The sequence below is a fragment of the Pseudopodoces humilis genome, chromosome 7, assembly GCF_049639895.1.
Source record: "Pseudopodoces humilis isolate 2021_Gansu_Grassland_sample_001 chromosome 7, ASM4963989v1, whole genome shotgun sequence".
Lineage (NCBI taxonomy): Eukaryota > Metazoa > Chordata > Aves > Passeriformes > Paridae > Pseudopodoces > Pseudopodoces humilis.
In genome coordinates, this window is record NC_142206.1 from 4,980,737 (window position 1) to 4,992,856 (window position 12,120).

Below are 12,120 nucleotides of genomic sequence, written 5' to 3' on the forward strand. Positions count from 1 at the left end.
TAACCTTTTGCATACTGCATTTACTAAACCAATACAAAAGCTTCATTTTATTCAAGACAACAGAATTTACTGGATCCAAACCCAAGGTGGTATTATGTACTTGAAGTGTAGGGAGATTCTCAGACTTGGGAATTATTTCCTTGTAGCTTCTCCCACAGGAAAGTGAGAGTAGACCAACTGCATCATTAGCAATTTCTTCCCTCTTAGAAGCCTAATTGGCTGTATTTTTTCATTTAACTGAATTTTACATGGTTCTGTTTGGTTCTTTCTTTTCGTGTTATCTCCAAATTTTTGGGTGGAACTCAGCTTTGTCATTTCCACATTGCTTCAAGCCACCTTCTTTCCTGCTGTGTCTGCATATTCCATTACTGTTCCTCTTACTTTGGCCTGTCTTCTTTTTGCTCTCACGAATTCCTAATGCCTTTTTTTTACACTTTCTCTGAGAGGGTTATATATTCTTCTAATTCAGGAATAGGACTGAAATGCCCTGGTAGACCAGCTTTAATATAGAACGTAAACTGCTGCTGAAGAATTTATTTTGGTCCATTAATGCCTTAAATAATGCTTCTTGTAGCACAACAATTAGTCATCTATTGAGCTAGCAGACAATGATCTATCTAACCAGAGTTTAGGGCCAAGATCACTGGTAGAGCACTCAGGAATCCAATGCATAGCTAACTTCTGCTAGCTGTAAAAAGATGGCATGTCTGTTCTTTTATTCAGCTGAAATTTGTTTGCTTTTGCTGATCCTCTAACTGCCTTTTAGACAAAAGCTGGGGAATCTCACTTGCTGTCCTCTCATTTGCAACTTTTTCAGTTTATATCCTGCAGCACTGAGCTGAATACCAGGTAGATTAGGAAGAGAAGGCTCCTAACAAAGTATCAGTCATCCCAAGGACTTCTCAGACAAGATGTGTATTTAGCCAGTACAGAACAACTTCACTGTGTCTAATTCACACAGAAAGCTTTTGAGAACAGTCTGAACACAGAGATAAGAGCTCTCAGCGGAAGTTCAGTAAAAGAAATCTGTTCTTCAGGTCTTTAAAAAATGTAAGTGAACCTATTTGTCTTTACTTAAATAAGATCTAAATCAAAGCTGCAATACTCCACTATTAATTTTTTGTGGACTTGACATCTGTTTTCTTTCTAAACAAAAAGTGTGCTAATCCTTTGTCTAATACAGCTGCCCATGATCAATTACTCTTCATGTATGTCCCAGACAACACAAAACTGCCCCCCAGTACTGTAAAATAAGAAACAGACAATGGCATAAATAAATTTCTCCATAATAAACACACAAATAATGAAGAGGAGCAAGCAGGTATAACAAGAATGAGCAGTCACCTCTTCTGATGTTTGTTCCCACTGCTGCTTCGATGTAATTCTGCATCTCTGCTGCACAGGTCAGTCTCTGCCTCCCCTATGCCATGAGCTGCTTGCACCAACATGTAACAGGAGCTCAGGGAGCAATTTGGACATCCCTGTTGTCTGTTCAAGTAATTCGGCCTCCAACCTTAAACAAGCTTTTCCTGAGCATCCCTTTTTGAATCATTGTGTAACACATGGATCTCTGTGACCTTGCAGGCTGGGATTGTCATGGACTTGTCATGAAGTAGGAGACACACCAGCCTTGTCCACAGGAAATTTGGAGATGAAAACTGTTGTAACATTTTCCAAGGGAAAAGAGGGATCTATAAATCCTGACGTGACAAAATGTTCCACACCAGGTAGAGGGTAAAATGAAATTGTGTGACAGCCAGATGTGGAAGTCCTAGTGAGGTTATCACTAAAAAATAGTGATGGAATCTGGGCTATGGCAAATTTTAATGCTTACTATATAAATAAAAATGCACAAAGAAAAATAGGAATGTGATGGATCATGGTTGTACCAGGTTGCTTGAGAACAAAACTTGACCAGAGATACAAGAGGGATGTCTGGAAGATTATCTGCAGGCTTCAGCTGCTTTGATTCAGAACCTGAAAGAATCAAATTGTTACTGTCCATTCTGTTAAGCAGAAAGTGGTCTAGAAATATTTGCAGGAAGTCACTGAGCACCCAAAAATACTAAAGGTAAAAAATGGAAGCTGATCAATTGTGCTTGAGCTGTAGATGGGGCAAACCTCACAGGTATGAGCCATTTTTTTCTCCTTAAGCTCTGGAAGCTGCAGCTGGAGTTGATTCCAGTGTTCTAAGGGCTCACAAAGATATTGCTTACACCTGTGAAGGACAAGTGGACCAGGTTACCTCCTTAGTGACTGTGTGAGGTGGCTGGGTATAGCAGTCAGGTGCTGTGACTATCAAGGGATGTGTCCCGAGAAGGGGACTTCCTGAAAGTCCAGGAACCCCTGAAGCTGCTCCTGTGATCCCAGCTCTGAGCCCTTAGAAGGGCTTTTGAGTGAAAGTCCAGCTCTCTGAGGTGACTCAGAAGAAAAAGACGGAGATTTCATAACAGATCTCTCAGAAGGTTTTAATCAGCTCCTTCCTCCAAGAAATCCCGTAAGAAATAGCTCAGGATACAGAGAAAAGAGAGGGTTTTATCCCTGAGGGCTGGGGGCAGGGCAAAGGGGAAGAACCAATGTGACACCTAGAATCTATGTAGGCTGCAAGCATGCCAGGAGGTGACTTCTTTTCCCCACCACAACTCGGGGCTGTTAACCAGGGTTTCTCCCCAAGGGAGCGGGTGGCAAACTGAATCTTAAGGGCTTCCACTCCAGGGGGGAGTGGTTACCCTGCTGGTCAGCTCACTGCCTCCTACAGCTGTGGAGCGCAGAATCTAATTGCTTTTTAAGGTACACCTACAGACACAAGTTGGTTGTGTGCTCTGAAACTCATTCGCTCACTTAACATCTGAAAACATAATTTTGACAAAAAGTGAAGAGTACTCATCATCTGCTGGTCTCCCAAGGTATGTTTGTAGATTTAAAATTCTAACTCTGTGATAACTGGGAAACATCCTAAAATTTATCAGATAAGTGCACTCAGAATATATGTATCTGAGACTTTTCCAGCCTGGGGTCTGTGTTCAATAGAAAGATTAAGAAAACTTCAGAAGAGAACGATGCACCTGATAACTGGTACATTATCAGAAGTGTAAGCTTGAGCTTGTGGTAGAAGATAAAATGATTTCACAGAATAAAGTAGGATTTTTTGTTTTTCCAGAGTGAACTAAAAGGGATAGGCAGTTGAGAGCTGTAAGAATGTTGTTAGGTTATGCAGGGACAAAATTAAAAGGGCCAAAGCCCAAAACTTAAAAAACTTAAACTATTTAAACTTACTAAAACTTAATCTGAGTACTGCTGTGAAAGACAGTATCAAAATGCTTCTACAAATAAACAACAAAAAGGGTTGAGAAGACTCTCCATCCTTATGGGGTACTCTTTTGTAAGAAGTGGTTGAGTCAGCGTCCCTAGCAGGATTTAAATAATATATAGAGGTGGCACTTGGGGATGACCTGATTTAGTGGTGAACTTGGTGATGCTGGGTGGACTCTTGGAGATCTTTTCCAATCTTAATGATTCTATTATTTAAAGAAGAGAAATCACCCCTCCTGCATGAGTATCAGCAAGTAATTCTGCATCTTCTGTTCTGCTGCTGATTTCCCAAATAATATTCCAAAATGCCTTTGGGCTGAAGTGCAGTTTCTGAGGTGTAGCCCTCCCTCCTGTGCCCTGATGATTTCTCCAGGGATGCCTCGATGTAGAAAAGCTGAGTTCTTATTTGAAGTGTGTTATTTCCCTGTGGGTTGGGGAATTGGTGGTTGGAGTCTTTCTTTAGCCTCAGGCTATGAGCACTGCAGTCACACGGATGTGCCTGTGCTTATACAGATCACCCTTAAAGCTTGACAAGGAACATGGAGCTCCTTTAACAGTTTCATTCTTTTGGTTCTTAGTATTTCACACTCATTGCCCCTCTGCTCAATTAATCTGGAAGAAGCTGGATGCTGTTTGGAAACTTAGAAATATGAAGAATTAAACTATTTCCATAATAGTTTAAATTATTAAACAAGTGAATATCCAGGTCATTCAGTAAAGACTGAGGGAGAATGTTTTTCCTTTTGTTGGTTCTAGAAATGTTTGTTCCCTACATTCCTTTTGTAATAATGATCTAAAGCTAATTAATTGACCTTGTGGTTCCAGCTGGTATGGAAGTGTGATTTGCAAACCAGGACCAGCAGCTGGGTGCCACAATACTGACAATAGACAAATGATAATATTCAGTTTCTAGGCCTGAGCTGATGTTTGTCTTCCCAGTGCTTTGGATTCTCTTGAATTTTCAGTATCTCAAGTTGTATAGCTCCTTGAAGCTAAACTAGTAATGTACTTTGTAGTGTAATACTTTATATTATCATTCACTTGGGAATCATTTTGTAGAGAAAAAAATGTTAGAATATTGCAGAATTCAGTGGTGGATATGACTTAATGGTTTGCTTCCTTGATATCCAGTAAAGGCACTGGACTGTTCTGCCACATCTGTATCCACTCCTAAAGAACCAACCTAGATTAGTACTTTACCTGTATGTGAATAGAACTGGCTACGGTTTGGGCTGTTCTTAAACCACCCTCTTATTCCAAATGCATTCTAAAATTATTTATTTTGTTCCACTCTAAGTTTATGATCTCCCCTTTTCTCTTTGTTTTGCAATTTTTACATACACTAAACATTCTGTGAGAGCTGTGTTATGTGCAGGGGCACCCCACATAGATAAGGCCAAACCAACAGTCACAGGATCCTCTGGGGTCCCTTCCAGCTCAGGCTGTTCTGTGATTCCATGACTTATTACTCAGTGGTTACAAGCAGTATGAAGCCTTTACATAAACCAGGGTCTCTGTCCCCTCTCTTGTTGTGACATGTCTTTCCTTCCAGAAGTGATTGTATCTCAGTAATGCTGCAGAGATTTTCAGAGTAGAAGTTACTCTACAAACATGAGTGTTATTTAACCTCAAACCCAGTGAGGAGCTGGAAAGATAAATCTAGCTCTAATGAATGAAGTCCAAAAGCTGACAGCATTCAGTAATTTCACAGGCTTGGGATATTTACTGACAAGAAAATTCATTTCTGAGACTTGTTGACAGAAACATCAAGAATGGAGCTGCTGCCTTTGCTTCCACCCACCCCAGCAAAGAGTGGGGGAAGAGAAGCAGCTCTTATAAATAGCTCAGTTCCTGTTGTATTTGTAAGTTCGGTGCTTTTTGTGTCAATGACATCACCCTCTTCTCCATGGCAACCCCCTACGATGTCAAAACTGCAGGGCACCATCACAGGAACTCAGACCAGCAGATGAACAGGTTGAATTAAGATGATTTAACTGCAAAATAGTGCAGGGGAAACAGAACGAGGTGGGAAACTACAGGGGCTACTGGCAGCTCTGTTACTCTGGAAAACAAGCATCTCTAGTGGCTGGTTCCCCAAACTCTGCCCTATCTCTTTTTCAAGTCCTTGTCAGGAGGAGGTAGGTGGCAGGCAGGCATCTTATTCTCAATCTCCAGTGTGTCTGGAGAGCAGAACTACAGGTGACTAAGCAGGAGGAGCATGACTGACTCACTCCTGAATTATTTCTCACTCCTCTTCCCCCTCCCATCTATTCTGTTTGTTTTTTTAGCTTTCACCCAACAGCTCAGATTTTTCCCCAGGCTCTGATGAGGAAGAATTAGCAGCAGGCTTTCTTGTTACCTAATGTTCACAAAAATGTGCTTGTGGTTATCCAGGTGAGGAAATAGAAGCCAACTCAGACAGTAAGAAAAATGAATTGGCTCTTGGAAACAACACCTTTATCTGGGAGAAAAAAAAAATGTGCTTCTTTTTTCCAAATGTTGTGTAGGAAATACTTAAGTAACTGACGTACCAGGAAGCTGTAAATAACTGGCTTCTTTATCAGGATACCTATGGAAAATACCTGCCTGCCTTCCTGGCAGCCCTGCTTGTGTTGATTTCTAAACCGATTGCAGTGGGGAAAAGCCATGGCACTTGCTGTCTTGATTACAGCATTGGATTCTGCTGGGTTGCATTTGGGACTCAAGGATCAGGAATGTAATGGTTACAGCTGTAGAGTTTCAGCCAGTATGAGCTGTTTCAATCAGCTTAATAAATCTGTCCTCGTTTACATCCCTATGAAGTCTGAAGCCTCAGAACAATTTACCTTCCTTCTCAGGGTGCCAGGAGAACTGTTGCTGAAACGTAGCCTGCAGAAGTGTCAACTTTGTATTAGCTTTTGCATTTTTTTTGAAATTGGATGACTTGGGACCCAGGCAAGATATGCAAGACCAGCACAATGCCCAGAGTCCTGACATCCACAAAAGGATGTGGCAATGCTCTCCACATAGAGAAGGAAGTCTGTGACAGAATAACACTGTATTTGCTCCTTGTGGCCTGCAGTTTGCAGGGCATGAGAGTCTTTAATCAGAGATTCTCGAAGTGTAAGGCTCCGCCGTTATGTCTGTAGCTCTCTCCCCACCCCAGTGTGATGCTAAGCCTGTGATTTCTAGGCTTGGTTGAGGGGAAAATGCATGGAGTCTCTACACACCAGAATCTTGATTAGTATCTTGCTCTTGCCTTTTGTGCAAAATGCCACTCAAGGCACTGTGCCATCCTCTTTGCTGAGCTCACAGCATCAGCCCACGATAAAAAAAGGTCCCAGAAAATATTGACTCACTGCATCCCAGCATCCTGACAGGGCTATATGTCTGCAGTGCGATCTCCTCAGCTGGAGCTGCGAGGTTTCAATGGAATTGGTGATTGTGAAGCTGTTTTACCTTCCCTGAGTTGTGCTACCACCTGTACTGCCTGCCAGGAACAGGGGTGGGAGCACTGGGATCACTGCCTAGCACCTGGCACGGGGCAGTGCTGCTGAGGAAGCAGCTGGAGCCGGGGTGGGGGGGGTGGTGTGGTTTGCATGTGCATGAGGAGTTTTCTGCAGAAGACTAAATTGCTGAGAATTTTTGCCTGAAGCAAGGGATGTTTCCCGTGTTTAAGACAAGAAGCAACCTGCAGTCAGAAGGAAGAAGGGACTGAATTCACTCCAAAAGTATTTCTCCGGGATCTTTTTTCAAGGTAAACCTGTTTATATGGGAGGTAGAGGGGGCAACAGGGTTCAGCATTCTGAACACTGAAACTGAAATGACTTCTGCATTTCTGTTACCTTCCCAGTTTGCAGAACTCAGATAAATGTATTATGTCTCTGGCAGTCCCTTTTTAGGCTTTCTGGTTGAAAAATCAGCCAATAAGAGCTAATTTTCTGAGGTCAGAAGCCATAAAAATGGGTGAAGGAGAATGTTTTTAACACTGCCTTGTGCATGTAGAGTTCTTAACACTGCCTGTGTCCCAATGGTGAATAAATCCCACGGACTGTGCCTCTAAAGCATGTATTTAAATAGCAGAATGATGGGTATTGAAAAAAGAGGAGGTGAATGAAAGTAAAATTTAGTAGACATCACCTTATGGTTTATTAATTTAGTGGGTTTCAACTTTGCTAGATTATTTGTTGTTCTGTAGGAGGCAAAATGAAGATGGTTCCTGCCTTGGGAACTTGGACTTAAAGATTTTTAATTGGCATGGTTTGAAGAAAAGGTATTGAAACCAAGAGCAAGGAGATAAGATTATTTTTTTTTTAAATTTGAATGACACCTGAACAACCAGTTTATTGCTGTTGAAAACTATTGGTTGGGAAGCCAGGAAGTAGTAGAGAGCTTGTCCTAGCTGCAGGAAAAGTTAAAGGTAAAAAAGTTAAACATACAGAGATGGTTCTGAAAAAAACTGGTAACACCTAAAAAATGTTTGATCATCAGCATCCCTTCCTTATACTGAAACTATTCCTAGCTGGGAGCCCTTCAGTCTGAGAAATGTGTGCTTAGGTTGTGGGGTATAAATTTCAGTCCTTGATGGGAGTACAGCAGAGCATGGATTTGGCAGAGCTGCTGGAGCCGTGAAGGGAAGGCACTGAGCCCGGAAGTGCAGGGCAGAGCATCCACACTTTCTCTCTGCGCACTAGCGGTGCTAATACTTGAATGCAGTCCCATTTTGCTCTTGGAAAAGGAATTATATGTACTCATAAAACAAAACCACCTTCTGGTTAGGGAAGTAACTAGTCAGTAAACTTTTGGAAAAAAGCCTTGTCAAGTCCGTGAAGAGTGAAATCAAAATACTTTGTTGCCTCTTCTTTACCCTAGGGAAGGTGGGAACCAAGCAGTGTCTGGAGGGAAATTGTGCTCTGTGCGGGCTGCGGAGTGGCTGGGTGAGGTTGCCTGGGGAAGGGCACCTGTGATCAATGTTGAGGCAGGGGCTGGTGGCCAGGAGGCCCTTGGTGCCAGCAGTGGTTGTGTAACATTGTGCTGTCTCTGCAGCTGGAGCTGCCAGGCGCTGGATCAGCTCAGGCACTTGGATGTAGTTGCTGCAGCTTGATTCCACTCCGTAGAAATAGTTGAGGATATTCCTGCCAACTTCACAGGCAGGAGTCATCAGTTCTGCCTCTATCACTTGGGGAGCATGAATGAATAACTCTTAAATCATTAATTTAGGGCAGCTTCCAAGAATCCTGTGTACCCAAGTCTGGAATGCATTATCTGGAATTATCCAGACACAGCAAAGAGGTGTTTACCCCAGGGGGTGGCCATGCTACACTTCAAACTCCCAAAGAAAACCACAACATGAGAGTGTAGGGGGGAGCAAGGGAACTGCAAGCAAGGCCCCAGAGGAGCAGGGAAACTGGAAAGGGATGGTAGTAGCCACCAGTGCTGTGGACTGGTGGACAGGCCAGCACAGCAACCTGTGGTTTTGGGGGGCTACGGAAGCTGCTGCTTTTGGCAGTGCCACTTGACATAATTTTAAACTGGAATTCTGCAAAACCAGTGTTAAACATCAGGTTATCTTCCATGGGATGGTTCTTTTTATCTGGTAAAACCTTGTATTTTGGCTGATATGATTTGATGGTAGAGGGAAGCTTTCTTGAGTTCCAGAGAGAACTATGGAAGGAGGAATAAATAAGAAGAAACAAGAGTTGCTGTTGGAGAATGCAAAGCACAGCAACCTAGATAAAGGTGATCCTAATTGAGGAGGAGGAGGAGGATTGGTATTTAATTAAAACTACTCCTAAAACCCAGGCTCTTAGCTGTAAAATAAGTAATAGCAGGACATGAGTAATTCCTCTCGGGGGGAATGTTTGAAACAAAATTACACTAATGTAGTAATAAGAGGGGGCCTGTGTGCAATTGCTCAGAGGAATAGGAATAGGGCAGAATGATTTTTCACTGCTAAGAAGTTCAAATGTGGTTCAAGTGAAGAGGGACCAGTGCTGGTTAAAGCACATGCTCCTTGAGCTGCTTCCAAAGGCAGAGCTGTCTAAGTTTCTGAGCTGTATGTTCTTGCTGGACTTGGCAATCCCAGAACAGAGACCAAGCTCCTCCTCTACTTTAGCAAATGATGGCAAGTTCTGTGTGTCACTTGCACTTCTGCTGCTCTGTCAGGGTGTTTTCAGTGAATTAAAAATAAATATTTCAGACCCAGACTTAGGACAACTGTGCCATGTGTCATGCATCTGACAGCAAGAAAGGACATTAAACCAGCTTTTGCTTCTTTATTTCCCTCCCACTCCTGATTTTCTATCATCTTAGAGGTCTATCTGCATTCCTCAAGCTGTGATGCCCATTCTGGGGATGTGGTTAAATAGCATGAACTCATTAACCACTCTTGACTGAGTAACAGCCATGTACATTGTTTCTTCTTCATAGCTGCCTTGCATTATGCTGCATTTCAGTTTTGGTTACTCCTTCCATTTCATACTTTTCATTTCTATGACATCCATCTGTTTACCAGACAAGGTTGGGGGTGTTAGGGGGTGGAAACAGTCCCAGCATACAAAAAGAAAAACCCATACAAGTGAGGCTGGATGGGGCTTGGAGGAGCCTGGTCTATTGGAGGGTTCCTTGCCCATAGAAGGGGGTTGGAACTGGATGATCTTTAAGGTCTCTTCCAACCCAAACTATTCTGTGATTTCTATGAGCATATAAAGTGGATTTAATGAAGAACAAAGGCATTGGGACACTGGAATGAGAACTGCTATTGCAGCGAGAGAAGGTCCTGGATACTTGGGGACCAGGAAAACAGATAACAGACCCTTTTCCCTTTTATGTTCTTCCTTTCCTCCCCCTCTTCCCCCATCTGTGAAAACAACCAACTAACAAACCACCCACAGCTCCCCTTCAGAACCCCCAAGTTTAGTCAAAGGAAGAGTAAGGATAGTGGCTTGTGGTACATGTGGAAAGTAATCTGTAACCTATTCTGAAGAATCAATGTAGCCAAACTGTGGCTTTGACCAATGTCATTTTTGGTGTAGACACAGCTGAGGCACTGCAGCAGCATCCCCTGGCCAGGGGCAGGTGGCCTGCTGATATGGCACAGAGAGAGCATATAGGCAAGATGGTGTAGTTGTTAAAATGAAACATGGCATTGCAAGCTAGAAAGCAAATGTACTCAGCAACTTCAGCAGAGACAGTGACTCTGTAAACCGATAATGTCAACTTGATGGCTCTGAGCTCAATTGTTTGTCCCTGAGAATTGGTTAAATAGGACTGTCTGCAGGGTCAGTGTTACCTTACTGATGGCCTTCTAGTTTTTTTACTTTCTTCCCTGCCAACTGTTGTGGGAACCTTTTTACCCCACCTGCATCACCTTTGACCTCACCTTTAAGTCTTCTAAATCCGTGACTTTTCAAGGCACAGAAGGAGCCGAGTGTCTTCACGGCACAGCTGGAGGGATGTGCTTAGAGAGGGAGAAGGGTGCAAGTCTGTCCTTAATGTGGGCCAGGAACAGAGGAGTTAACATGTAGTGGCCAGAAGGCACTACACACATCTTAAAATAACCAAGAACAGGATAATTTGGCTTAAAAAACCATCTGGGTCTTGATTCAGTTCTCATTAAAATTCATAGTAGCCTTATGATTGGCTTCTGAAAGAATTAAGCAGGGTGTTACACTTCAAAATGAGTACTTTGGGCCTTGGCCAAGAAAGTACATCACTGCATACAATAATGCTAGAAATTAACTTCTTTCCTGTAACATCCAGCTTAGAATGAGGATCTTTCTAGCACTTGTGGAAGTCAGTGAAAAAGCTCTGGTTTGAAGGGATTTGGGATTGCGTCCGAAGAACAGATGTTACAGCTGACTTTGGGAAGAAGACTCTCTGGGCAAGTCATCTCTGAGCTGGTCACGCTGCAGCAAGCTGTCCACTTTGGGGACACTCAGTCCACAGCCAACAGAGCTCCTGAGTGTGCAGGGAAAAGAGGAAAGTCAGGCTACAAACCTAGCACTGGGATAGAATAATTGGGCCCTAAAAGGAAAAATGCCTGCTTGTGTTTATTTCATTAGAAACTTAAATGTATTAAATAATGGCACAAATAGCTTAGAATCTTGTGGCACCTCATCAACCATGAGATTATGTCAGTAGACAAAATACTCCTGTCTGTGACTGCTGCTGAGAAAACCTCCTGATTTCTGCCTCTTTCTTGTTGAATACTGTTTGGTGTTAAGGGGAAAAAATATCTGAATTTGGGAGCATGCAGAATACTAATTCTGCATGCTCCCAAACTAGAAATTTGCAAACCTCTTTGGGCTTTTGTGTTCTCTTCCAAGTTCTAAGTATGTTCCCCCAAAGCATCTTGAAACAGCAGCCTGGGTGATATAAAGCTGAGCCAATAACTTATTTAAAGAATATTACCTTTTATTCATTTAAAAACATGGTTTTAAAAGAGTCCCTTAGAACTTGGGCTCACCTGAATTTTCTGGCTACTCCTAACCGATGGTCTGGGATCACCTTCAGTGGTCTGTGGCTGTGCTTAGACTGGGACTGCTGCTTATGGAAAGAAGAAAATGAAGGAATTTTCCAGATAAATGTTCAAGTATTTCTGTAGGACATCTTTGGGCACAACTGTTATCCAGGCCTTCAGTTTTCATTAGAATTCTGAAGAACTAAATAAGAAAACGGTAATTTAAAGTGTTAATAACCCTTTTCTTTTTCACCCCAAAGGTCACGTGGGGAAATGAGCTAGTTAATATTTTTTGTATTGGAATGTATTTTTTAAAATTCATTTATTGATAGAACTTATTTGGCAACTCAGCACAAGAACAAGAAAAG

General features: G+C 42.4%; 1 protein-coding gene across 3 annotated transcripts in view; it reads left to right on the plus strand.

The window, feature by feature from the left end:
• Positions 1-2,361: 2,361 nt before the first annotated feature.
• Positions 2,362-12,120, plus strand: part of PAK6 (p21 (RAC1) activated kinase 6) — a 42,401-nt gene continuing 32,642 nt past the window's right edge. The window contains exons 1-2 of one of the 3 annotated variants that reach the window (XM_088058243.1): positions 2,362-2,497; positions 2,791-2,906. The gene's annotated coding sequence lies outside the window, so the exon portion shown is untranslated. Of the gene's footprint in view, positions 2,498-2,790; positions 2,907-6,666; positions 6,730-6,970; positions 7,049-12,120 lie in introns of those variants that run through there. The other 2 variants (XM_088058244.1, XM_088058246.1) reach the window with 2 other exon arrangements.